The following is a 21,922-nucleotide window of genomic DNA, read 5'->3' on the forward strand; positions in this document are numbered from 1 at the left end:
TATTTGATGGTGCTTCAGTATTAGGCAGCCTTCCGCCCTCCCATGTTCATCTGAAAAGATGTGGTCTCCCTGCAGTTGTTGTCCCCAGATGAGAGTTCACTTGTGCTGCCTCAGTTGAATCTCCTTTACTTGACAGAGATGTGCCTGAGCAGCTGCCCTCACCAGCCCTATCCCAAATCATACTTATTTTGCATAGGAGATACCATGGTCATGAAGATTGTTCTCCCAGGGTGAGGTTCATTCATTGCATTCTGGGTATGCTGACCCCTGTGATTTTCTCAAATGTGGGAAACTCGACTGCATTATTTGTGGTAGTGGGGGACTGTGTTTGTGCTTTCCTCTGGTCAGCTCTGGTAAAAGTCAGATTTCTTTGTCTCAGATCTTCCTCTAGCCTTGTTCTTCTTTCGAGAGTTCCCTTGTGCTGCCTCAGTTGGATCTCCTTCACTTCACAGGGGGGAACCCGAGCAGCGACCCTCCCCAGCTCTAGCCCAACTCCTACTTACCTGCCAGGTGAGATACTATGATCATGAAGGTGCTTCTCCCAGGGCAAGGCTCAACCATTGCACTCTGGGTGTGCTGCTCCTGCGATTTCCCCAAATGTGGGAAACTTGACTGCATAATTTGTGTTTCCCCTCGTCGGCTCTCGTATAATTCAGATCTCTTTGTCTCAGGTCTCTCTCCAGCCTAGTTTGCTGTCTGTTTCCACTTCTCTTTTCTTCAGCCGCTCCCTTCTATACCCTTGTGCACTATCCTGACTTCTCCTCCCGTCTGCTTACTTTGTGCCTTCCAATGCACAATGCAAACTACAGGTAGTGCTGCAGGGCCCACACCCTTTTACTTGCCTTACAGAGCAGCTCTGGAGCTGTTACAGTGCCCAGCTGCTGCAAGAAATCAGCTTGAATGCTTCAGGGGCTGGGGCATAGCCAACATGAGCCCCACACCAAAGGAGGGTGGAGGTGTTTAATGCAAACTAGGGGTCAGCCAAGCGCCGCAAAAGGCCACCATGCCCTGCACGCCCCTTTTCTCTTTTCATATGCAGACGAGGGTTGAAGCCAACTTTGACCCACTGCTTGGATGACATCACCATATGCAAATCCATCTGCTGCAGGCCTTCCCCCAGGAATGCTTGCACTAGTTGTTGCATTTGGTTTGTTGTTTGGGGGTGCTTCAGTATTAGGCAGCCTTCTGCCCTCCCATGTTCATCTTCAGGGGATGGGGCATGGCCAACATGAGCCCCACACCAAAGGAGGGTGGAGGTGTTTAATGCGAACTAGGGGTCATCCAAGCACCGCAAAAGGCCGCCATGCCCTGCACGCCCCTTTTCTCTTTTCATATGCAGATGAGGGTTGAAGCCAACTTTGACCCACTGCTTGGATGACATCACCGTATGCAAATCCGTCTTCTGCAGAACTTCACTTGACAGGGGGGTGCCCGAGCAGCGACCCTCCCCATCTCTAGCCCAACTCCTACTTACCTGCCAGGTGAGATACTATGATCAGGAAGGTGCTTCTCCCAGGGCAAGGCTCACCCATTGCACTCTGGGTGTGCTGCTCCTACGATTTCCCCAAATGTGGGACACTTGACTGCATAATTTGTGTTTCCTCTAGTCGGCTACTCGTATAATTCAGATCTCTTTGTCTCAGGTCTCTCTCCAGCCTAGTTTGCTGTCTGTTTCCACTTCTCTTTTCTTCAACCGCTGCCTTCTATGCCCTTGTGCACTCTCCTGACTTCTCCTGTCTGCTTACTTTGTGCCTTCCAACGCACAATGCAAACTACAGGTAGTGCTGCAGGGCCCACACCCTTTTACTTGCCTTTCAGAGCAGCTCTGGAGCTGTTACAGTGCCCAGCTGCTGCAAGAAATCAGCTTGAATGCTTCAGGGGCTGGGGCATAGCCAACATGAGCCCCACACCGACGGAGGGTGGAGGTGTTTAATGCGAACTAAGGGTCATCCAAGCGCCGCAAAAGGCCGCCATGCCCTGCATACCCCTTTTCTCTTTTCATATGCAGATGAGGGTTCCAGCCAACTTTGGCCCACTGCTTGGATGACATCACCGTATGCAAATCCGTCTTCTGCAGACCTTCCCCCAGGAATGCTTGTACTAGTTGTTGCATTTGGTTTGTTGTTTGGGGTGCTTCAGTATTAGGCAGCCTTCAGCTCTCCCATGTTCATCTGAAAATATGTGTTCTCCCTGCAGTTGTTGTCCCCAGATGAGAGTACCCTTGTGCTGCCTCAGTTGAATCTCCTTTACTTGACAGAGATGTGCCTGAGCAGCGGCCCTCCCCAGCCCTATCCCAAATCATACTTATTTTGCATAGGAGATACCATGGTCATGAAGATTGTTCTCCCAGGGTGAGGTTCATTCATTGCATTCTGGGTATGCTGACCCCTGTGATTTCCCCAAATGTGGGAAACTCGACTGCATTATTTGTGGTAGTGGGGGACTGTGTTTGTGCTTTCCTCTGGTCAGCTCTGGTAAAAGTCAGATTTCTTTGTCTCAGATCTTCCTCTAGCCTTGTTCTTTTTTTGAGAGTTTCCTTGTGCTGCCTCAGTTGGATCTCCTTCACTTGACAGGGGGGTGCCCGAGCAGCGACCCTCCCCAGCTCAAGCCCAACTCCTACTTACCTGCCAAGTGAGATACTATGATCAGGAAGGTGCTTCTACCAGGGCAAGGCTCACCCATTGCACTCTGGGTGTGCTGCTCCTACGATTTCCCCAAATGTGGGACACTTGACTGCATAATTTGTGTTTCCTCTGGTCGGCTACTCGTATAATTCAGATCTCTTTGTCTCAGGTCTCTCTCCAGCCTAGTTTGCTGTCTGTTTCCACTTCTCTTTTCTTGAGCCCCTGCCTTCTATGCCCTTGTGCACTCTCCTGACTTCTCCTGTCTGCTTACTTTGTGCCTTCCAACGCACAATGCAAACTACAGGTAGTGCTGCAGGGCCAACACCCTTTTACTTGCCTTACAGAGCAGCTCTGGAGCTGTTACAGTGCCCAGCTGCTGCAAGAAATCAGCTTGAATGCTTCAGGGGCTGGGGCATAGCCAACATGAGCAGCAAGATGCAGCACTGGACTATTAGTAATGTACTGTTGTATGCTGAGCACCACAATGCAGCACAAGACAATGAGCAGTGATACTGAGCACTGATGAGGATACTACTGAGAACTGACACTGAGCAGGAGAGACACACTACTAGTATTACTGAGCAGCAATAAGTAACCACTGATACTGGGCACTGATATTGAGATTTCCACTGAGAGAACATAGCCACGTCCTCTCCGCTCTCTCTTCAATGCACGAGTAAAAATGGCGGCAACGCGCAGCTCTTTATATGGAATCCGAATCTCGCGAGAATCCGACAGCGGGATGATGACATTTTCCCTTGTTCAGGTTTTCCGAGTCAGGCGGGAACAACCGAGCCTGCCACGGACCAGTGTAAACCACGTGGAGTTCGTCGGGAATTCGGTTCTCGGAGAACCGAACCCGCTCCTCTATATATACTATATTACTATGTTACTGTAGTATACAGAACACCACAATGCAATGAGCAGTGATAGTGAGCACTGATGAGGATACTAGAACTGACACTGAGCAGCAAGATGCAGCACTGGACTATTAGTAATGTACTGTAGTATGCTGAGCACCACAATGCAGCACAAGACAATGAGCAGTGATACTGAGCACTGATGAGGATACTACTGAGAACTGACACTGAGCAGGAGAGACACACTACTAGTATTACTGAGCAGCAATAAGTAACCACTGATACTGAGCACTGATATTGAGATTTCCACTGAGAGAACATAGCCACGTCCTCTCCGCTCTCTCTTCAATGCACGAGTAAAAATGGCAGCAACGCGCAGCTCTTTATATGGAATCCGAATCTCGCAAGAATCCGACAGCGGGATGATGACATTTTCCCTTGTTCAGGTTTTCCGAGTCAGGCGGGAACAACCGAGCCTGCCTCGGACCAGTGTAAACCACGTGGAGTTCGTGGGGAATTCGGTTCTCGGAGAACCGAACCCGCTCCTCTCTACCTTATACCCATCAATTTTTTTATTTTCAATCTAAGCCCCTGCAGTTTTCTGTAAGCATCTGCTTCGCTATGATGATCAACAAGTCACAAGGGCAAACACTCAGGGCTTGAGGCGTAGATCTTAGGACCAGCTGCTACAAGCATGGCAGAGGTGTCACTATCACTGGTGACACCCAGAAAGGTGGCGAGGGAGATTGTAATGCAGTGCGCGCAGATAAACAGCGCAATGGTAAAAAGGAGGCATGGTTTCATAGGTAGGGGCGTGGCCTGGTGGCCTGAATCTACATTTTGTTGCTCCGGGTGTCCCGGGGGTTGGGGGCTGCACCCGGGGACTAGTGTGTGAGCTGTGCTGGCTCCTGCACAGTGACAGGGCATGGCCACCCAGCATGACGCCTCCCTTCTTGACCATGCTGTAATTGCAGTCGCACTGCAGTTCAGCGTGATCATAAAAAATGGTGTAGGCTCCTGCTGGTGCAGGCTGTAGAGAAAAGCTGCTGTGACCACGCCCCCTGTGTCTCCTCCGTTGCAGACCCCATTTTGAAGCCTTGCCCCCGGACTAAGAGAAAAGTATGCCCTTGCGCACTATCCTGACTTCTCCTCCCGTCTGCTTAATTTGTGCCTTCCAACGCACAATGCGAACAACAGGTGGTGCTGCAGGGCCCACACCCTTTTACTTGCCTTACAGAACAGCTCTGGAGCTGTTACAGTGCCCAGCTGCTGCAAGAAATCAGCTTGAATGCTTCAGGGGATGGGGCATGGCCAACATGAGCCCCACACCAAAGGAGGGTGGGGGTGTTTAATGCGAACTAGGGGTCATCCAAGCACTGCAAAAGGCCGCCATGCCCTGCATGCCCCTTTTCTCTTTTCATATGCAGATGAGGGTTCCAGTCAACTTTGGCCCACTGCTTGGATAACATCACCGTATGCAAATCCGTCTGCTGCAGACCTTCCCCAAGGAGTGCTTGTACTAGTTGTTGCATATGGTTTGATATTTGATGGTGCTTCAGTATTAGGCAGCCTTCCGCCCTCCCATGTTCATCTGAAAAGATGTGGTCTCCCTGCAGTTGTTGTCCCCAGATGAGAGTTCCCTTGTGCTGCCTCAGTTGAATCTCCTTTACTTGACAGAGATGTGCCTGAGCAGCGGCCCTCACCAGCCCTATCCCAAATCATACTTATTTTGCATAGGAGATACCATGGTCATGAAGATTGTTCTCCCAGGGTGAGGTTCATTCATTGCATTCTGGGTATGCTGACCCCTGTGATTTTCCCAAATGTGGGAAACTCGACTGCATTATTTGTGGTAGTGGGGGACTGTGTTTGTGCTTTCCTCTGGTCAGCTCTGGTAAAAGTCAGATTTCTTTGTCTCAGATCTTCCTCTAGCCTTGTTCTTCTTTCGAGAGTTCCCTTGTGCTGCCTCAGTTGGATCTCTTTCACTTGACAGGGGGGTGCCCGAACAGCGACCCTCCCCAGCTCTAGCCCAACTCCTACTTACCTGCCAGGTGAGATACTATGATCATGAAGGTGCTTCTCCCAGGGCAAGGCTCACCCATTGCACTCTGGGTGTGCTGCCCCTGCGATTTCCCCAAATGTGGGAAACTTGACTGCATAATTTGTGTTTCCCCTGGTCGGCTCTCGTATAATTCAGATCTCTTTGTCTCAGGTCTCTCTCCAGCCTAGTTTGCTGTCTGTTTCCACTTCTCTTTTCTTCAACCGCTCCCTTCTATACCCTTGTGCACTATCCTGACTTCTCCTCCCGTCTGCTTACTTTGTGCCTTCCAATGCACAATGCAAACTACAGGTAGTGCTGCAGGGCCCACACCCTTTTACTTGCCTTACAGAGCAGCTCTGGAGCTGTTACAGTGCCCAGCTGCTGCAAGAAATCAGCTTGAATGCTTCAGGGGATGGGGCATGGCCAACATGAGCCCCACACCAAAGGAGGGTGGAGGTGTTTAATGCGAACTAGGGGTCATCCAAGCACCGCAAAAGGCCGCCATGCCCTGCACGCCCCTTTTCTCTTTTCATATGCAGATGAGGGTTGAAGCCAACTTTGACCCACTGCTTGGATGACATCACCGTATGCAAATCCGTCTTCTGCAGAACTTCCCCCAGGAATGCTTGCACTAGTTGTTGCATTTGGTTTGTTGTTTGGGGGTGCTTCAGTATTAGGCAGCCTTCTGCCCTCCCATGTTCATCTGAAAATATGTGTTCTCCCTGCAGTTGTTGTCCCCAGATGAGAGTTCCCTTGTGCTGCCTCAGTTGAATCTCCTTTACTTGACAGAGATGTGCATGAGCAGCGGCCCTCCCCAGCCCTATTCCAAATCATACTTATTTTGCATAGGAGATACCATGGTCATGAAGATTGTTCTCCCAGGGTGAGGTTCATTCATTGCATTTTGGGTATGCTGACCCCTGTGATTTCCCCAAATGTGGGAAACTTGACTGCATTATTTGTGGTAGTGGGGGACTGTGTTTGTGCTTTCCTCTGGTCAGCTCTGGTAAAAGTCAGATTTCTTTGTCTCAGATTTTCCTCTAGCCTTGTTCTTCTTTCGAGAGTTCCATTGTGCTGCCTCAGTTGGATTTCCTTCACTTGACAGGGGGGTACCCGAGCAGCGACCCTCCCCAGCTCTAGCCCAACTCCTACTTACCTGCCAGGTGAGATACTATGATCATGAAGGTGCTTCTCCCAGGGCAAGGCTCACCCATTGCACTCTGGGTGTGCTGCCCCTGCGATTTCCCCAAATGTGGGAAACTTGACTGCATAATTTGTGTTTCCCCTGGTCGGCTCTCGTATAATTCAGATCTATTTGTCTCAGGTCTCTCTCCAGCCTAGTTTGCTGTCTGTTTCCACTTCTCTTTTCTTCAGCCGCTCCCTTCTATACCCTTGTGCACTATCCTGACTTCTCCTCCCGTCTGCTTACTTTGTGCCTTCCAATGCACAATGCAAACTACAGGTAGTGCTGCAGGGCCCACACCCTTTTACTTGCCTTACAGAGCAGCTCTGGAGCTGTTACAGTGCCCAGCTGCTGCAAGAAATCAGCTTGAATGCTTCAGGGGATGGGGCATGGCCAACATGAGCCCCACACCAAAGGAGGGTGGAGGTGTTTAATGCGAACTAGGGGTCATCCAAGCACTGCGAAAGGCCGCCATGCCCTGCATGCCCCTTTTCTCTTTTCATATGCAGATGAGGGTTCCAGTCAACTTTGGCCCACTGCTTGGATGACATCACCGTATGCAAATCCGTCTGCTGCAGACCTTCCCCCAGGAGTGCTTGTACTAGTTGTTGCATATGGTTTGTTGTTTGGGGGTGCTTCAGTATTAGGCAGCCTTCTGCCCTCCCATGTTCATCTGAAAATATGTGTTCTCCCTGCAGTTGTTGTCCCCAGATGAGAGTTCCCTTGTGCTGCCTCAGTTGAATCTCCTTTACTTGACAGAGATGTGCATGAGCAGCGGCCCTCCCCAGCCCTATTCCAAATCATACTTATTTTGCATAGGAGATACCATGGTCATGAAGATTGTTCTCCCAGGGTGAGGTTCATTCATTGCATTTTGGGTATGCTGACCCCTGTGATTTCCCCAAATGTGGGAAACTTGACTGCATTATTTGTGGTAGTGGGGGACTGTGTTTGTGCTTTCCTCTGGTCAGCTCTGGTAAAAGTCAGATTTCTTTGTCTCAGATTTTCCTCTAGCCTTGTTCTTCTTTCGAGAGTTCCATTGTGCTGCCTCAGTTGGATCTCCTTCACTTGACAGGGGGGTACCCGAGCAGCGACCCTCCCCAGCTCTAGCCCAACTCCTACTTACCTGCCAGGTGAGATACTATGATCATGAAGGTGCTTCTCCCAGGGCAAGGCTCACCCATTGCACTCTGGGTGTGCTGCCCCTGCGATTTCCCCAAATGTGGGAAACTTGACTGCATAATTTGTGTTTCCCCTGGTCGGCTCTCGTATAATTCAGATCTATTTGTCTCAGGTCTCTCTCCAGCCTAGTTTGCTGTCTGTTTCCACTTCTCTTTTCTTCAGCCGGTCCCTTCTATACCCTTGTGCACTATCCTGACTTCTCCTCCCGTCTGCTTACTTTGTGCCTTCCAATGCACAATGCAAACTACAGGTAGTGCTGCAGGGCCCACACCCTTTTACTTGCCTTACAGAGCAGCTCTGGAGCTGTTACAGTGCCCAGCTGCTGCAAGAAATCAGCTTGAATGCTTCAGGGGATGGGGCATGGCCAACATGAGCCCCACACCAAAGGAGGGGGGAGGTGTTTAATGCGAACTAGGGGTCATCCAAGCACTGCGAAAGGCCGCCATGCCCTGCATGCCCCTTTTCTCTTTTCATATGCAGATGAGGGTTCCAGTCAACTTTGGCCCACTGCTTGGATAACATCACCGTATGCAAATCCGTCTGCTGCAGACCTTCCCCCAGGAGTGCTTGTACTAGTTGTTGCATATGGTTTGATATTTGATGGTGCTTCAGTATTAGGCAGCCTTCCGCCCTCCCATGTTCATCTGAAAAGATGTGGTCTCCCTGCAGTTGTTGTCCCCAGATGAGAGTTCACTTGTGCTGCCTCAGTTGAATCTCCTTTACTTGACAGAGATGTGCCTGAGCAGCTGCCCTCACCAGCCCTATCCCAAATCATACTTATTTTGCATAGGAGATACCATGGTCATGAAGATTGTTCTCCCAGGGTGAGGTTCATTCATTGCATTCTGGGTATGCTGACCCCTGTGATTTTCCCAAATGTGGGAAACTCGACTGCATTATTTGTGGTAGTGGGGGACTGTGTTTGTGCTTTCCTCTGGTCAGCTCTGGTAAAAGTCAGATTTCTTTGTCTCAGATCTTCCTCTAGCCTTGTTCTTCTTTCGAGAGTTCCCTGGTGCTGCCTCAGTTGGATCTCCTTCACTTCACAGGGGGGAACCCGAGCAGCGACCCTCCCCAGCTCTAGCCCAACTCCTACTTACCTGCCAGGTTAGATACTATGATCATGAAGGTGTTTCTCCCAGGGCAAGGCTCAACCATTGCACTCTGGGTGTGCTGCTCCTGCGATTTCCCCAAATGTGGGAAACTTGACTGCATAATTTGTGTTTCCCCTCGTCGGCTCTCGTATAATTCAGATCTCTTTGTCTCAGGTCTCTCTCCAGCCTAGTTTGCTGTCTGTTTCCACTTCTCTTTTCTTCAGCCGCTCCCTTCTATACCCTTGTGCACTATCCTGACTTCTCCTCCCGTCTGCTTACTTTGTGCCTTCCAATGCACAATGCAAACTACAGGTAGTGCTGCAGGGCCCACACCCTTTTACTTGCCTTACAGAGCAGCTCTGGAGCTGTTACAGTGCCCAGCTGCTGCAAGAAATCAGCTTGAATGCTTCAGGGGCTGGGGCATAGCCAACATGAGCCCCACACCAAAGGAGGGTGGAGGTGTTTAATGCAAACTAGGGGTCAGCCAAGCGCCGCAAAAGGCCACCATGCCCTGCACGCCCCTTTTCTCTTTTCATATGCAGACGAGGGTTGAAGCCAACTTTGACCCACTGCTTGGATGACATCACCATATGCAAATCCATCTGCGGCAGGCCTTCCCCCAGGAATGCTTGCACTAGTTGTTGCATTTGGTTTGTTGTTTGGGGGTGCTTCAGTATTAGGCAGCCTTCTGCCCTCCCATGTTCATCTGAAAATATATGTTCTCCCTGCAGTTGTTGTCCCAAGATGAGAGTTCCCTTGTGCTGCCTCAGTTGAATCTCCTTTACTTGACAGAGATGTGCATGAGCAGCGGCCCTCCCCAGCCCTATTCCAAATCATACTTATTTTGCATAGGAGATACCATGGTCATGAAGATTTTTCTCCCAGGGTGAGGTTCATTCATTGCATTTTGGGTATGCTGACCCCTGTGATTTCCCCAAATGTGGGAAACTTGACTGCATTATTTGTGGTAGTGGGAGACTGTGTTTGTGCTTTCCTCTGGTCAGCTCTGGTAAAAGTCAGATTTCTTTGTCTCAGATTTTCCTTTAGCCTTGTTCTTTTTTCGAGAGTTCCCTTGTGCTGCCTCAGTTGGATCTCCTTCACTTTACAGGGGGGTACCCGAGCAGCGACCCTCCCCAGCTCTAGCCCAACTCCTACTTACCTGCCAGGTGAGATACTATGATCATGAAGGTGCTTCTCCCAGGGCAAGGCTCACCCATTGTACTCTGGGTGTGCTGCTCCTGCGATTTCCCCAAATGTGGGAAACTTGACTGCATAATTTGTGTTTCCCCTGGTCGGCTCTCGTATAATTCAGATCTCTTTGTCTCAGGTCTCTCTCCAGCCTAGTTTGCTGTCTGTTTCCACTTCTCTTTTCTTCAGCCGCTCCCTTTTATACCCTTGTGCACTATCCTGACTTCTCCTCCCGTCTGCTTACTTTGTGCCTTCCAATGCACAATGCAAACTACAGGTAGTGCTGCAGGGCCCACACCCTTTTACTTGCCTTACAGAGCAGCTCTGGAGCTGTTACAGTGCCCAGCTGCTGCAAGAAATCAGCTTGAATGCTTCAGGGGATGGGGCATGGCCAACATGAGCCCCACACCAAAGGAGGGTGGAGGTGTTTAATGCGAACTAGGGGTCATCCAAGCACCGCAAAAGGCCGCATGCCCTGCACGCCCCTTTTCTCTTTTCATATGCAGATGAGGGTTGAAGCCAACTTTGACCCACTGCTTGGATGACATCACCGTATGCAAATCCGTCTTCTGCAGAACTTCCCCCAGGAATGCTTGCACTAGTTGTTGCATTTGGTTTGTTGTTTGGGGGTGCTTCAGTATTAGGCAGCCTTCTGCCCTCCCATGTTCATCTGAAAATATGTGTTCTCCCTGCAGTTGTTGTCCCCAGATGAGAGTTCCCTTGTGCTGCCTCAGTTGAATCTCCTTTACTTGACAGAGATGTGCCTGAGCAGCGGCCCTCCCCAGCTCTATCCCAAATCATACTTATTTTGCATAGGAGATACCATGGTCATGAAGATTATTCTCCCAGGGTGAGGTTCATTCATTGCATTATGGGTATGCTGACCCCTGTGATTTCCCCAAATGTGGGAAACTCGACTGCTTTATTTGTGGTAGTGGGGGACTGTGTTTGTGTTTTCCTCTGGTCAGCTCTGGTAAAAGTCAGATTTCTTTGTTCAGATCTTCCTCTAGCCTTGTTCTTCTTTCGAGAGTTCCCTTGTGCTGCCTCAGTTGGATCTCCTTCACTTGACAGGGGGGTGCCCAAGCAGAGACCCTCCCCAGCTCTAGCCCAACTCCTACTTACCTGCCAGGTGAGATACTATGATCATGAAGGTGCTTCTCCCAGGGCAAGGCTCACCCATTGCACTCTGGGTGTGCTGCCCCTGCGATTTCCCCAAATGTGGGAAACTTGACTGCATAATTTGTGTTTCCCCTGGTCGGCTCTCGTGTAATTCAGATCTCTTTGTCTCAGGTCTCTCTCCAACCTAGTTTGCTGTCTGTTTCCACTTCTCTTTTCTTCAGCCGCTCCCTTCTATACCCTTGTGCACTATCCTGACTTCTCCTCCCGTCTGCTTACTTTGTGCCTTCCAATGCACAATGCAAACTACAGGTAGTGCTGCAGGGCCCACACCCTTTTACTTGCCTTACAGAGCAGCTCTGGAGATGTTACAGTGCCCAGCTGCTGCAAGAAATCAGCTTGAATGCTTCAGGGGATGGGGCATGGCCAACATGAGCCCCACACCAAAGGAGGGTGGAGGTGTTTTATGCGAACTAGGGGTCATCCAAGCACCGCAAAAGGCCGCCATGCCCTGCACGCTCCTTTTCTCTTTTCATATGCAGATGAGGGTTGAAGCCAACTTTGACCCACTGCTTGGATGACATCACCGTATGCAAATCCGTCTTCTGCAGAACTTCCCCCAGGAATGCTTGCACTAGTTGTTGCATTTGGTTTGTTGTTTGGGGGTGCTTCAGTATTAGGCAGCCTTCTGCCCTCCCATGTTCATCTGAAAATATGTGTTCTCCCTGCAGTTGTTGTCCCCAGATGAGAGTTCCCTTGTGCTGCCTCAGTTGAATCTCCTTTACTTGACAGAGATGTGCATGAGCAGCGGCCCTCCCCAGCCCTATTCCAAATCATACTTATTTTGCATAGGAGATACCATGGTCATGAAGATTGTTCTCCCAGGGTGAGGTTCATTCATTGCATTTTGGGTATGCTGACCCCTGTGATTTCCCCAAATGTGGGAAACTTGACTGCATTATTTGTGGTAGTGGGGGACTGTGTTTGTGCTTTCCTCTGGTCAGCTCTGGTAAAAGTCAGATTTCTTTGTCTCAGATTTTCCTCTAGCCTTGTTCTTCTTTCGAGAGTTCCCTTGTGCTGCCTCAGTTGGATCTCCTTCAGTTTACAGGGGGGTACCCGAGCAGCGATCCTCCCCAGCTCTAGCCCAACTCCTACTTACCTGCCAGGTGAGATACTATGATCATGAAGGTGCTTCTCCCAGGGCAAGGCTCACCCATTGCACTCTAGGTGTGCTGCTCCTGCGATTTCCCCAAATGTGGGAAACTTGACTGCATAATTTGTGTTTCCCGTGGTCGGCTCTCGTATAATTCAGATCTCTTTGTCTCTGGTCTCTCTCCAGCCTAGTTTGCTGTCTGTTTCCACTTCTCTTTTCTTGAGCCGCTCCCTTCTATGCCCTTGCGCACTATCCTGACTTCTCCTCCTGTCTGCTTACTTTGTGCCTTCCAACGCACAATGCGAACTACAGGTAGTGCTGCAGGGCCCACACCCTTTTACTTGCCTTACAGAGCAGCTCTGGAGCTGTTACAGTGCCCAGCTGCTGCAAGAAATCAGCTTGAATGCTTCAGGGGCTGGGGCATAGCCAACATGAGCCCCACACCAAAGGAGGGTGGAGGTGTTTAATGCAAACTAGGGGTCAGCCAAGTGCCGCAAAAGGCCACCATGCCCTGCACGCCCCTTTTCTCTTTTCATATGCAGACGAGGGTTGAAGCCAACTTTGACCCACTGCTTGGATGACATCACCATATGCAAATCCATCTGCGGCAGGCCTTCCCCCAGGAATGCTTGCACTAGTTGTTGCATTTGGTTTGTTGTTTGGGGGTGCTTCAGTATTAGGCAGCTTTCTGCCCTCCCATGTTCATCTGAAAATATATGTTCTCCCTGCAGTTGTTGTCCCCAGATGAGAGTTCCCTTGTGCTGCCTCAGTTGAATCTCCTTTACTTGACAGAGATGTGCATGAGCAGCGGCCCTCCCCAGCCCTATTCCAAATCATACTTATTTTGCATAGGAGATACCATGGTCATGAAGATTTTTCTCCCAGGGTGAGGTTCATTCATTGCATTTTGGGTATGCTGACCCCTGTGATTTCCCCAAATGTGGGAAACTCAACTGCATTATTTGTGGTAGTGGGGGACTGTGTTTGTGCTTTCCTCTGGTCAGCTCTAGTAAAAGTCAGATTTCTTTGTCTCACATTTTCCTCTAGCCTTGTTCTTCTTTCGAGAGTTCCCTTGTGCTGCCTTTGTTGGATCTCCTTCACTTTACAGGGGGGTACCCGAGCAGCGACCCTCCCCAGCTCTAGCCCAACTCCTACTTACCTGCCAGGTGAGATACTATGATCATTAAGGTGCTTCTCCCAGGGCAAGGCTCACCCATTGTACTCTGGGTGTGCTGCTCCTGCGATTTCCCCAAATGTGGGAAACTTGACTGCATAATTTGTGTTTCCCCTCGTCGGCTCTCGTATAATTCAGATCTCTTTGTCTCAGGTCTCTCTCCAGCCTAGTTTGCTGTCTGTTTCCACTTCTCTTTTCTTCAGCCGCTCCCTTCTATACCCTTGTGCACTATCCTGACTTCTCCTCCCGTCTGCTTACTTTGTGCCTTCCAATGCACAATGCAAACTACAGGTAGTGCTGCAGGGCCCACACCCTTTTACTTGCCTTACAGAGCAGCTCTGGAGCTGTTACAGTGCCCAGCTGCTGCAAGAAATCAGCTTGAATGCTTCAGGGGCTGGGGCATAGCCAACATCAGCCCCACACCGAAGGAGGGTGGAGGTGTTTAATGCAAACTAGGGGTCAGTCAAGCGCCGCAAAAGGCCACCATGCCCTGCACGCCCCTTTTCTGTTTTCATATGCAGATGAGGGTTGAAGCCAACTTTGACCCACTGCTTGGATGACATCACCATATGCAAATCCATCTGCGGCAGGCCTTCCCCCAGGAATGCTTGCACTAGTTGTTGCATTTGGTTTGTTGTTTGGGGGTGCTTCAGTATTAGGCAGCCTTCTGCTGCACCCTGCTTTGGTGTGGGGCTCATGTTGGCCATGCCCCATCCCCTGAAGCTTTCAAGCAGATTTCTTGCAGCAGCTGGGCACTGTAACAGCTCAAGAGCTGCTCTGTAAGGCAAGTAAAAGGGTGTGGGCCCTGCAGCACTACCTGTAGTTTGCATTGTGCATTGGAAGGCACAAAGTAAGCAGACGGGAGGAGAAGTCAGGATAGTGCACAAGGGTATAGAAGGGAGCGGCTGAAGAAAAGAGAAGTGGAAACAGACAGCAAACTAGGCTGGAGAGAGATCTGAGACAAAGAGATCTGAATTATACGATAGCCGACCAGGGGAAACACAAATTATGCAGTCAAGTTTCCCACATTTGGGGAAATCGCAGGGGCAGCACACCCAGAGTGCAATGGGTGAGCCTTGCCCTGGGAGAAGCACCTTCATGATCATAGTATCTCACCTGGCAGGTAAGTATGAGTTGGGCTAGAGCTGGGGAGGGTCGCTGCTCGGGCACCCCCCTGTTAAGTGAAGGAGATCCAACTGAGGCAGCACAAGGGAACTCTCAAAAGAAGAACAAGGCTAGAGGAAGATCTGAAACAAAGAAATCTGACTTTTACCAGAGCTGACCAGAAGAAAGCACAAACACAGTCCCCCACTACCACAAATAAAGCAGTCGAGGTGAGGTTCATTCATTGCATTTTGGGTATGCTGACCCCTGTGATTTCCCCAAATGTGGGAAACTCGACTGCTTTATTTGTGGTAGTGGGGGACTGTGTTTGTGTTTTCTTCTGGTCAGCTCTGGTAAAAGTCAGATTTCTTTGTTTCAGATCTTCCTCTAGCCTTGTTCTTCTTTTGAGAGTTCCCTTGTGCTGCCTCAGTTGGATCTCCTTCACTTAACAGGGGGGTGCCCGAGCAGCGACCCTCCCCAGCTCTAGCCCAACTCCTACTTACCTGCCAGGTGAGATACTATGATCATGAAGGTGCTTCTCCCAGGGCAAGGCTCACCCATTGCACTCTGGGTGTGCAGCCCCTGCGATTTCCCCAAATGTGGGAAACTTGACTGCATAATTTGTGTTTCCCCTGGTCGGCTCTCGTATAATTCAGATCTCTTTGTCTCAGATCTCTCTCCAGCCTAGTTTGCTGTCTGTTTCCACTTCTCTTTTCTTCAGCCGCTCCCTTCTATACCCTTGTGCACTATCCTGACTTCTCCTCCCGTCTGCTTACTTTGTGCCTTCCAATGCACAATGCAAACTACAGGTAGTGCTGCAGGGCCCACACCCTTTTACTTGCCTTACAGAGCAGCTCTGGAGCTGTTACAGTGCCCAGCTGCTGCAAGAAATCTGCTTGAATGCTTCAGGGGATGGGACATGGCCAACATGAGCCCCACACCAAAGGAGGGTGGAGCAGAAGGCTGACTAATACTGAAGCACCCCCAAACAACAAACCAAATGCAACAACTAGTGCAAGCATTCCTGGGGGAAGGCCTGCCGCAGATGGATTTGCATATGGTGATGTCATCCAAGCAGTGGGTCAAAGTTGGCTTCAACCCTCGTCTGCATATGAAAACAGAAAAGGGGCGTGCAGGGCATGGTGGCCTTTTGCGGCGCTTGACCGACCCCTAGTTTGCATTAAACACCTCCACCCTCCTTCGGTGTGGGGCTCATGTTGGCTATGCCCCAGCCCCTGAAGCATTCAAGCTGATTTCTTGCAGCAGCTGGGCACTGTAACAGCTCCAGAGCTGCTCTGTAAGGCAAGTAAAAGGGTGTGGGCCCTGCAGCACTACCTGTAGTTTGCATTGTGCATTGGAAGGCACAAAGTAAGCAGACGGGAGGAGAAGTCAGGATAGTGCACAAGGGTATAGAAGGGAGCGGCTGAAGAAAAGAGAAGTGGAAACAGACAGCAAACTAGGCTGGAGAGAGACAAAGAGATCTGAATTATACGAGAGCCGACCAGGGGAAACACAAATTATGCAGTCAAGTTTCCCACATTTGGGGAAATCGCAGGAGCAGCACACCCAGAGTGCAATGGGTGAGCCTTGCCCTGGGAGAAGCACCTTCATGATCATAGTATCTCACCTGGCAGGTAAGTAGGAGTTGGGCTAGAGCTGGGGAGGGTCGCTGCTCGGGTACCCCCCTGTCAAGTGAAGGAGATCCAACTGAGGCAGCAAAAGGGAACTCTCGAAAGAAGAACAAGGCAAGAGGAAAATCTGAGACAAAGAAATCTGACTTTTACCAGAGCTGACCAGAGGAAAGCACAAACACAGTCCCCCACTACCACAAATAATGCAGTTGAGTTTCCCACATTTGGGGAAATCACAGGGGTCAGCATACCCAAAATGCAATGAATGAACCTCACCCTGGGAGAACAATCTTCATGACCATGGTATCTCCTATGCAAAATAAGTATGATTTGGAATAGGGCTGGGGAGGGCCGCTGCTCTGGCACATCTCTGTCAAGTAAAGGAGATTCAACTGAGGCAGCACAAGGGAACTCTCATCTGGGGACAACAACTGCAGGGAGAACACATATTTTCAGATGAACATGGGAGGGCAGAAGGCTGCCTAATACTGAAGCACCCCCAAACAACAAACCAAATGCAACAACTAGTGCAAGCATTCCTGGGGGAAGTTCTGCAGAAGACGGATTTGCATACGGTGATGTCATACAAGCAGTGGGTCAAAGTTGGCTTCAACCCTCATCTGCATATGAAAAGAGAAAAGGGGCGTGCAGGGCATGGCGGCCTTTTGCGGTGCTTGGATGACCCCTAGTTCGCATTAAACACCTCCACCCTCCTTTGGTGTGGGGCTCATGTTGGCCATGCCCCATCCCCTGAAGCATTCAAGCAGATTTCTTGCAGCAGCTGGGCACTGTAACAGCTCCAGAGCTGCTCTGTAAGGCAAGTAAAAGGGTGTGGGCCCTGCAGCACTACCTGTAGTTTGCATTGTGCATTGGAAGGCACAAAGTAAGCAGACGGGAGGAGAAGTCAGGATAGTGCACAAGGGTATAGAAGGGAGCGGCTGAAGAAAAGAGAAGTGGAAACAGACAGCAAACTAGGCTGGAGAGAGACCTGAGACAAAGAGATCTGAATTATACGAGAGCCGACCAGGGGAAACACAAATTATGCAGTCAAGTTTCCCACATTTGGGGAAATCGCAGGGGCAGCACACCCAGAGTGCAATGGGTGAGCCTTGCCCTGGGAGAAGCACCTTCATGATCATAGTATCTCACCTGGCAGGTAAGTAGGAGTTGGGCTAGAGCTGGGGAGGGTCTCTGCTCGGGCACCCCCCTGTCAAGTGAAGGAGATCCAACTGAGGCAGCACAAGGGAACTCTCAAAAGAAGAACAAGGCTCTGAAACAAAGAAATCTGACTTTTACCAGAGCTGACCAGAGGAAAACACAAACACAGTCCCCCACTACCACAAATAAAGCAGTCGAGTTTCCCACATTTGGGGAAATCACAGGGGTCAGCATACCCAGAATGCAATGAATGAACCTCACCCTGGGAGAATAATCTTCATGACCATGGTATCTCCTATGCAAAATAAGTATGATTTGGGATAGAGCTGGGGAGGGCCGCTGCTCAGGCACATCTCTGTCAAGTTAAGGAGATTCAACTGAGGCAGCACAAGGGAACTCTCATCTAGGGACAACAACTGCAGGGAGAACACATATTTTCAGATGAACATGGGAGGGCAGACGGCTGCCTAATACTGAAGCACCCCCAAACAACAAACCAAATGCAACAACTAGTGCAAGCATTCCTGGGGGAAGGCCTGCCGCAGATGGATTTGCATATGGTGATGTCATCCAAGCAGTGGGTCAAAGTTGGCTTCAACCCTCGTCTGCATATGAAAACAGAAAAGGGGCGTGCAGGGCATGGTGGCCTTTTGCTGCGCTTGTCTGACCCCTAGTTTGCATTAAACACCTCCACCCTTCTTCGGTGTGGGGCTCATGTTGGCTATGCCCCAGCCCCTGAAGCATTCAAGCTGATTTCTTGCAGCAGCTTGGCACTGCAACAGCTCCAGAGCTGCTCTGTAAGGCAAGTAAAAGGGTGTGGGCCCTGCAGCACTACCTGTAGTTTGCATTGTGCATTGGAAGGCACAAAGTAAGCAGACGGGAGGAGAAGTCAGGATAGTGCACAAGGGTATAGAAGGGAGCGGCTGAAGAAAAGAGAAGTGGAAACAGACAGCAAACTAGGCTGGAGAGAGACCTGAGACAAAGAGATCTGAATTATACGAGAGCCGACCAGGGGAAACACAAATTATGCAGTCAAGTTTCCCACATTTGGGGAAATCGCAGGAGCAGCACACCCAGAGTACAATGGGTGAGCCTTGCCCTGGGAGAAGCACCTTCATGATCATAGTATCTCACCTGGCAGGTAAGTAGGAGTTGGGCTAGAGCTGGGGAGGGTCGCTGCTCGGGTACCCCCCTGTAAAGTGAAGGAGATCCAACTGAGGCAGCACAAGGGAACTCTCGAAAGAAGAACAAGGCTAAAGGAAAATCTGAGACAAAGAAATCTGACTTTTACCAGAGCTGACCAGAGGAAAGCACAAACACAGTCTCCCACTACCACAAATAATGCAGTCAAGTTTCCCACATTTGGGGAAATCACAGGGGTCAGCATACCCAAAATGCAATGAATGAACCTCACCCTGGGAGAAAAATCTTCATGACCATGGTATCTCCTATGCAAAATAAGTATGATTTGGAATAGGGCTGGGGAGTGCCGCTGCTCATGCACATCTCTGTCAAGTAAAGGAGATTCAACTGAGGCAGCACAAGGGAACTCTCATCTTGGGACAACAACTGCAGGGAGAACATATATTTTCAGATGAACATGGGAGGGCAGAAGGCTGCCTAATACTGAAGCACCCCCAAACAACAAACCAAATGCAACAACTAGTGCAAGCATTCCTGGGGGAAGGCCTGCCGCAGATGGATTTGCATATGGTGATGTCATCCAAGCAGTGGGTCAAAGTTGGCTTCAACCCTCGTCTGCATATGAAAAGAGAAAAGGGGCGTGCAGGGCATGGTGGCCTTTTGCGGCGCTTGGCTGACCCCTAGTTTGCATTAAACACCTCCACCCTCCTTTGGTGTGGGGCTCATGTTGGCTATGCCCCAGCCCCTGAAGCATTCAAGCTGATTTCTTGCAGCAGCTGGGCACTGTAACAGCTCCAGAGCTGCTCTGTAAGGCAAGTAAAAGGGTCTGGGCCCTGCAGCACTACCTGTAGATCGCATTGTGCGTTGGAAGGCACAAAGTAAGCAGACAGGAGGAGAAGTCAGGATAGTGCGCAAGGGCATAGAAGGGAGCGGCTCAAGAAAAGAGAAGTGGAAACAGACAGCAAACTAGGCTGGAGAGAGACCTGAGACAAAGAGATCTGAATTATACGAGAGCCGACCAGGGGAAACACAAATTATGCAGTCAAGTTTCCCACATTTGGGGAAATCGCAGGGGCAGCACACCCAGAGTGCAATGGGTGAGCCTTGCCCTGGGAGAAGCACCTTCATGATCATAGTATCTCACCTGGCAGGTAAGTAGGAGTTGGGCTAGAGCTGGGGAGGGTCGCTGTTCGGGCACCCCCCTGTCAAGTGAAAGAGATCCAACTGAGGCAGCACAAGGGAACTCTCGAAAGAAGAACAAGGCTAGAGGAAGATCTGAGACAAAGAAATCTGACTTTTTCCAGAGCTGACCAGAGGAAAGCACAAACACAGTCCCCCACTACCACAAATAATGCAGTCGAGTTTCCCACATTTGGGGAAATCACAGGGGTCAGCATACCCAGAATGCAATGAATGAACCTCACCTTGGGAGAACAATCTTCATGACCATGGTATCGCCTATGCAAAATAAGTATGATTTGGGATAGGGCTGGGGAGGGCCGCTGCTCAGGCACATCTCTGTCAAGTAAAGGAGATTCAACTGAGGCAGCACAAGGGAACTCTCATCTGGGGACAACAACTGCAGGGAGAACACATATTTTCAGATGAACATGTGAGGGCAGAAGGCTGCCTAATACTGAAGCACCCCCAAACAACAAACCAAATGCAACAACTAGTGCAAGCATTCCTGGGGGAAGGCCTGCAGCAGATGGATTTGCATATGGTGATGTCATCCAAGCAGTGGGTCAAAGTTGGCTTCAACCCTCGTCTGCATATGAAAAGAGAAAAGGGGCGTGCAGGGCATGGCGGCCTTTTGCAGCGCTTGGATGACCCCTAGTTCGCATTACACACCTCCACCCTCCTTCGGTGTGGGGCTCATGTTGGCTATGCCCCAGCCCCTGAAGCATTCAAGCTGATTTCTTGCAGCAGCTGGGCACTGTAACTGCTCCAGAGCTACTCTGTAAGGCAAGTAAAAGGGTGTGGGCCCTGCAGCACTACCTGTAGTTCGCATTGTGCGTTGGAAGGCACGAAGTAAGCAGACGGGAGAAGTCAGGATAGTGCGCAAGGGCATAGAAGGGAGCGGCTCAAGAAAAGAGAAGTGGAAACAGACAGCAAACTAGGCTGGAGAGAGACCTGAGACAAAGAGATCTGAATTATACGAGAGCCGACGAGGGGAAACACAAATTATGCAGTCACGTTTCCCACATTTGGGGAAATCGCAGGAGCAGCACACCCAGAGTGCAATGGTTGAGCCTTGCCCTGGGAGAAGCACCTTCATGATCATAGTATCTCACCTGGCAGGTAAGTAGGAGTTGGGCTAGAGCTGGGGAGGGTCGCTGCTCGGGTTCCCCCCTGTGAAGTGAAGGAGATCCAACTGAGGCAGCACCAGGGAACTCTCGAAAGAAGAACAAGGCTAGAGGAAGATCTGAGACAAAGAAATCTGACTTTTACCAGAGCTGACCAGAGGAAAGCACAAACACAGTCTCCCACTACCACAAATAATGCAGTCAAGTTTCCCACATTTGGGGAAATCACAGGGGTCAGCATACCCAAAATGCAATGAATGAACCTCACCCTGGGAGAAAAATCTTCATGACCATGGTATCTCCTATGCAAAATAAGTATGATTTGGAATAGGGCTGGGGAGGGCCGCTGCTCATGCACATCTCTGTCAAGTAAAGGAGATTCAACTGAGGCAGCACAAGGGAACTCTCATCTTGGGACAACAACTGCAGGGAGAACATATATTTTCAGATGAACATGGGAGGGCAGAGGACTGCCTAATACTGAAGCACCCCCAAACAACAAACCAAATGCAACAACTAGTGCAAGCATTCCTGGGGGAAGGCCTGCCGCAGATGGATTTGCATATGGTGATGTCATCCAAGCAGTGGGTCAAAGTTGGCTTCAACCCTCGTCTGCATATGAAAAGAGAAAAGGGGCGTGCAGGGCATGGTGGCCTTTTGCGGCGCTTGGCTGACCCCTAGTTTGCATTAAACACCTCCACCCTCCTTTGGTGTGGGGCTCATGTTGGCTATGCCCCAGCCCCTGAAGCATTCAAGCTGATTTCTTGCAGCAGCTGGGCACTGTAACAGCTCCAGAGCTGCTCTGTAAGGCAAGTAAAAGGGTGTGGGCCCTGCAGCACTACCTGTAGTTCGCATTGTGCGTTGGAAGGCACAAAGTAAGCAGACAGGAGGAGAAGTCAGGATAGTGCGCAAGGGCATAGAAGTAAGCGGCTCAAGAAAAGAGAAGTGGAAACAGACAGCAAACTAGG

The 21,922-nt window shown here is 50.2% G+C and overlaps 28 non-coding genes and 5 pseudogenes across 28 annotated transcripts; 22 read left to right on the top strand and 11 right to left on the bottom strand.

Annotated features, from left to right (window-relative positions):
- The first annotated feature begins 179 nt into the window (after nt 1–179).
- Nucleotides 180–343, top strand: LOC135036250 (U1 spliceosomal RNA). Its single transcript, XR_010231056.1, has one exon. It is a non-coding gene; the product is annotated as a U1 spliceosomal RNA (small nuclear RNA).
- A 152-nt stretch (nt 344–495) lies between these two features.
- LOC135036163 (U1 spliceosomal RNA) lies at nt 496–631 on the top strand (annotated as a pseudogene).
- An 835-nt stretch (nt 632–1,466) lies between these two features.
- LOC135036154 (U1 spliceosomal RNA) lies at nt 1,467–1,630 on the top strand. Its single transcript, XR_010230987.1, has one exon. It is a non-coding gene; the product is annotated as a U1 spliceosomal RNA (small nuclear RNA).
- A 670-nt stretch (nt 1,631–2,300) lies between these two features.
- Nucleotides 2,301–2,464, top strand: LOC135036071 (U1 spliceosomal RNA). Its single transcript, XR_010230908.1, has one exon. It is a non-coding gene; the product is annotated as a U1 spliceosomal RNA (small nuclear RNA).
- Nucleotides 2,465–2,616: 152 nt separating this feature from the next.
- LOC135036188 (U1 spliceosomal RNA) lies at nt 2,617–2,780 on the top strand. Its single transcript, XR_010231004.1, has one exon. It is a non-coding gene; the product is annotated as a U1 spliceosomal RNA (small nuclear RNA).
- Nucleotides 2,781–5,204: 2,424 nt separating this feature from the next.
- LOC135036175 (U1 spliceosomal RNA) lies at nt 5,205–5,368 on the top strand. Its single transcript, XR_010230996.1, has one exon. It is a non-coding gene; the product is annotated as a U1 spliceosomal RNA (small nuclear RNA).
- Nucleotides 5,369–5,520: 152 nt separating this feature from the next.
- Nucleotides 5,521–5,683, top strand: LOC135036100 (U1 spliceosomal RNA). The gene has a single exon (XR_010230935.1). It is a non-coding gene; the product is annotated as a U1 spliceosomal RNA (small nuclear RNA).
- Nucleotides 5,684–6,357: 674 nt separating this feature from the next.
- Nucleotides 6,358–6,521, top strand: LOC135036235 (U1 spliceosomal RNA). Its single transcript, XR_010231042.1, has one exon. It is a non-coding gene; the product is annotated as a U1 spliceosomal RNA (small nuclear RNA).
- Nucleotides 6,522–6,673: 152 nt separating this feature from the next.
- LOC135036113 (U1 spliceosomal RNA) lies at nt 6,674–6,836 on the top strand. The gene has a single exon (XR_010230947.1). It is a non-coding gene; the product is annotated as a U1 spliceosomal RNA (small nuclear RNA).
- A 674-nt stretch (nt 6,837–7,510) lies between these two features.
- LOC135036237 (U1 spliceosomal RNA) lies at nt 7,511–7,674 on the top strand. The gene has a single exon (XR_010231044.1). It is a non-coding gene; the product is annotated as a U1 spliceosomal RNA (small nuclear RNA).
- A 152-nt stretch (nt 7,675–7,826) lies between these two features.
- LOC135036114 (U1 spliceosomal RNA) lies at nt 7,827–7,989 on the top strand. Its single transcript, XR_010230948.1, has one exon. It is a non-coding gene; the product is annotated as a U1 spliceosomal RNA (small nuclear RNA).
- Nucleotides 7,990–8,663: 674 nt separating this feature from the next.
- Nucleotides 8,664–8,827, top strand: LOC135036186 (U1 spliceosomal RNA). Its single transcript, XR_010231002.1, has one exon. It is a non-coding gene; the product is annotated as a U1 spliceosomal RNA (small nuclear RNA).
- A 152-nt stretch (nt 8,828–8,979) lies between these two features.
- On the top strand, nt 8,980–9,115 carry LOC135036182 (U1 spliceosomal RNA; annotated as a pseudogene).
- A 701-nt stretch (nt 9,116–9,816) lies between these two features.
- LOC135036076 (U1 spliceosomal RNA) lies at nt 9,817–9,980 on the top strand. The gene has a single exon (XR_010230912.1). It is a non-coding gene; the product is annotated as a U1 spliceosomal RNA (small nuclear RNA).
- Nucleotides 9,981–10,132: 152 nt separating this feature from the next.
- LOC135036136 (U1 spliceosomal RNA) lies at nt 10,133–10,295 on the top strand. Its single transcript, XR_010230970.1, has one exon. It is a non-coding gene; the product is annotated as a U1 spliceosomal RNA (small nuclear RNA).
- Nucleotides 10,296–10,968: 673 nt separating this feature from the next.
- Nucleotides 10,969–11,132, top strand: LOC135036065 (U1 spliceosomal RNA). The gene has a single exon (XR_010230902.1). It is a non-coding gene; the product is annotated as a U1 spliceosomal RNA (small nuclear RNA).
- A 151-nt stretch (nt 11,133–11,283) lies between these two features.
- On the top strand, nt 11,284–11,446 carry LOC135036087 (U1 spliceosomal RNA). The gene has a single exon (XR_010230923.1). It is a non-coding gene; the product is annotated as a U1 spliceosomal RNA (small nuclear RNA).
- A 674-nt stretch (nt 11,447–12,120) lies between these two features.
- On the top strand, nt 12,121–12,284 carry LOC135036238 (U1 spliceosomal RNA). Its single transcript, XR_010231045.1, has one exon. It is a non-coding gene; the product is annotated as a U1 spliceosomal RNA (small nuclear RNA).
- A 152-nt stretch (nt 12,285–12,436) lies between these two features.
- LOC135036174 (U1 spliceosomal RNA) lies at nt 12,437–12,588 on the top strand (annotated as a pseudogene).
- Nucleotides 12,589–13,273: 685 nt separating this feature from the next.
- LOC135036224 (U1 spliceosomal RNA) lies at nt 13,274–13,437 on the top strand. The gene has a single exon (XR_010231031.1). It is a non-coding gene; the product is annotated as a U1 spliceosomal RNA (small nuclear RNA).
- Nucleotides 13,438–13,589: 152 nt separating this feature from the next.
- On the top strand, nt 13,590–13,725 carry LOC135036169 (U1 spliceosomal RNA; annotated as a pseudogene).
- Nucleotides 13,726–14,580: 855 nt separating this feature from the next.
- On the bottom strand, nt 14,581–14,743 carry LOC135036091 (U1 spliceosomal RNA). The gene has a single exon (XR_010230927.1). It is a non-coding gene; the product is annotated as a U1 spliceosomal RNA (small nuclear RNA).
- A 468-nt stretch (nt 14,744–15,211) lies between these two features.
- On the top strand, nt 15,212–15,374 carry LOC135036132 (U1 spliceosomal RNA). Its single transcript, XR_010230966.1, has one exon. It is a non-coding gene; the product is annotated as a U1 spliceosomal RNA (small nuclear RNA).
- An 821-nt stretch (nt 15,375–16,195) lies between these two features.
- Nucleotides 16,196–16,358, bottom strand: LOC135036121 (U1 spliceosomal RNA). The gene has a single exon (XR_010230955.1). It is a non-coding gene; the product is annotated as a U1 spliceosomal RNA (small nuclear RNA).
- Nucleotides 16,359–16,510: 152 nt separating this feature from the next.
- On the bottom strand, nt 16,511–16,674 carry LOC135036225 (U1 spliceosomal RNA). The gene has a single exon (XR_010231032.1). It is a non-coding gene; the product is annotated as a U1 spliceosomal RNA (small nuclear RNA).
- A 674-nt stretch (nt 16,675–17,348) lies between these two features.
- LOC135036101 (U1 spliceosomal RNA) lies at nt 17,349–17,511 on the bottom strand. The gene has a single exon (XR_010230936.1). It is a non-coding gene; the product is annotated as a U1 spliceosomal RNA (small nuclear RNA).
- A 142-nt stretch (nt 17,512–17,653) lies between these two features.
- Nucleotides 17,654–17,817, bottom strand: LOC135036062 (U1 spliceosomal RNA). The gene has a single exon (XR_010230899.1). It is a non-coding gene; the product is annotated as a U1 spliceosomal RNA (small nuclear RNA).
- Nucleotides 17,818–18,491: 674 nt separating this feature from the next.
- Nucleotides 18,492–18,654, bottom strand: LOC135036137 (U1 spliceosomal RNA). The gene has a single exon (XR_010230971.1). It is a non-coding gene; the product is annotated as a U1 spliceosomal RNA (small nuclear RNA).
- Nucleotides 18,655–18,806: 152 nt separating this feature from the next.
- LOC135036077 (U1 spliceosomal RNA) lies at nt 18,807–18,970 on the bottom strand. The gene has a single exon (XR_010230913.1). It is a non-coding gene; the product is annotated as a U1 spliceosomal RNA (small nuclear RNA).
- Nucleotides 18,971–19,644: 674 nt separating this feature from the next.
- LOC135036102 (U1 spliceosomal RNA) lies at nt 19,645–19,807 on the bottom strand. The gene has a single exon (XR_010230937.1). It is a non-coding gene; the product is annotated as a U1 spliceosomal RNA (small nuclear RNA).
- A 152-nt stretch (nt 19,808–19,959) lies between these two features.
- On the bottom strand, nt 19,960–20,123 carry LOC135036068 (U1 spliceosomal RNA). Its single transcript, XR_010230905.1, has one exon. It is a non-coding gene; the product is annotated as a U1 spliceosomal RNA (small nuclear RNA).
- A 698-nt stretch (nt 20,124–20,821) lies between these two features.
- On the bottom strand, nt 20,822–20,957 carry LOC135036183 (U1 spliceosomal RNA; annotated as a pseudogene).
- A 152-nt stretch (nt 20,958–21,109) lies between these two features.
- Nucleotides 21,110–21,273, bottom strand: LOC135036078 (U1 spliceosomal RNA). The gene has a single exon (XR_010230914.1). It is a non-coding gene; the product is annotated as a U1 spliceosomal RNA (small nuclear RNA).
- Nucleotides 21,274–21,922: the final 649 nt, after the last annotated feature.

This window comes from Pseudophryne corroboree, unplaced genomic scaffold (assembly GCF_028390025.1).
Source record: "Pseudophryne corroboree isolate aPseCor3 unplaced genomic scaffold, aPseCor3.hap2 scaffold_630, whole genome shotgun sequence".
Taxonomy (NCBI): Eukaryota; Metazoa; Chordata; class Amphibia; order Anura; family Myobatrachidae; genus Pseudophryne; species Pseudophryne corroboree.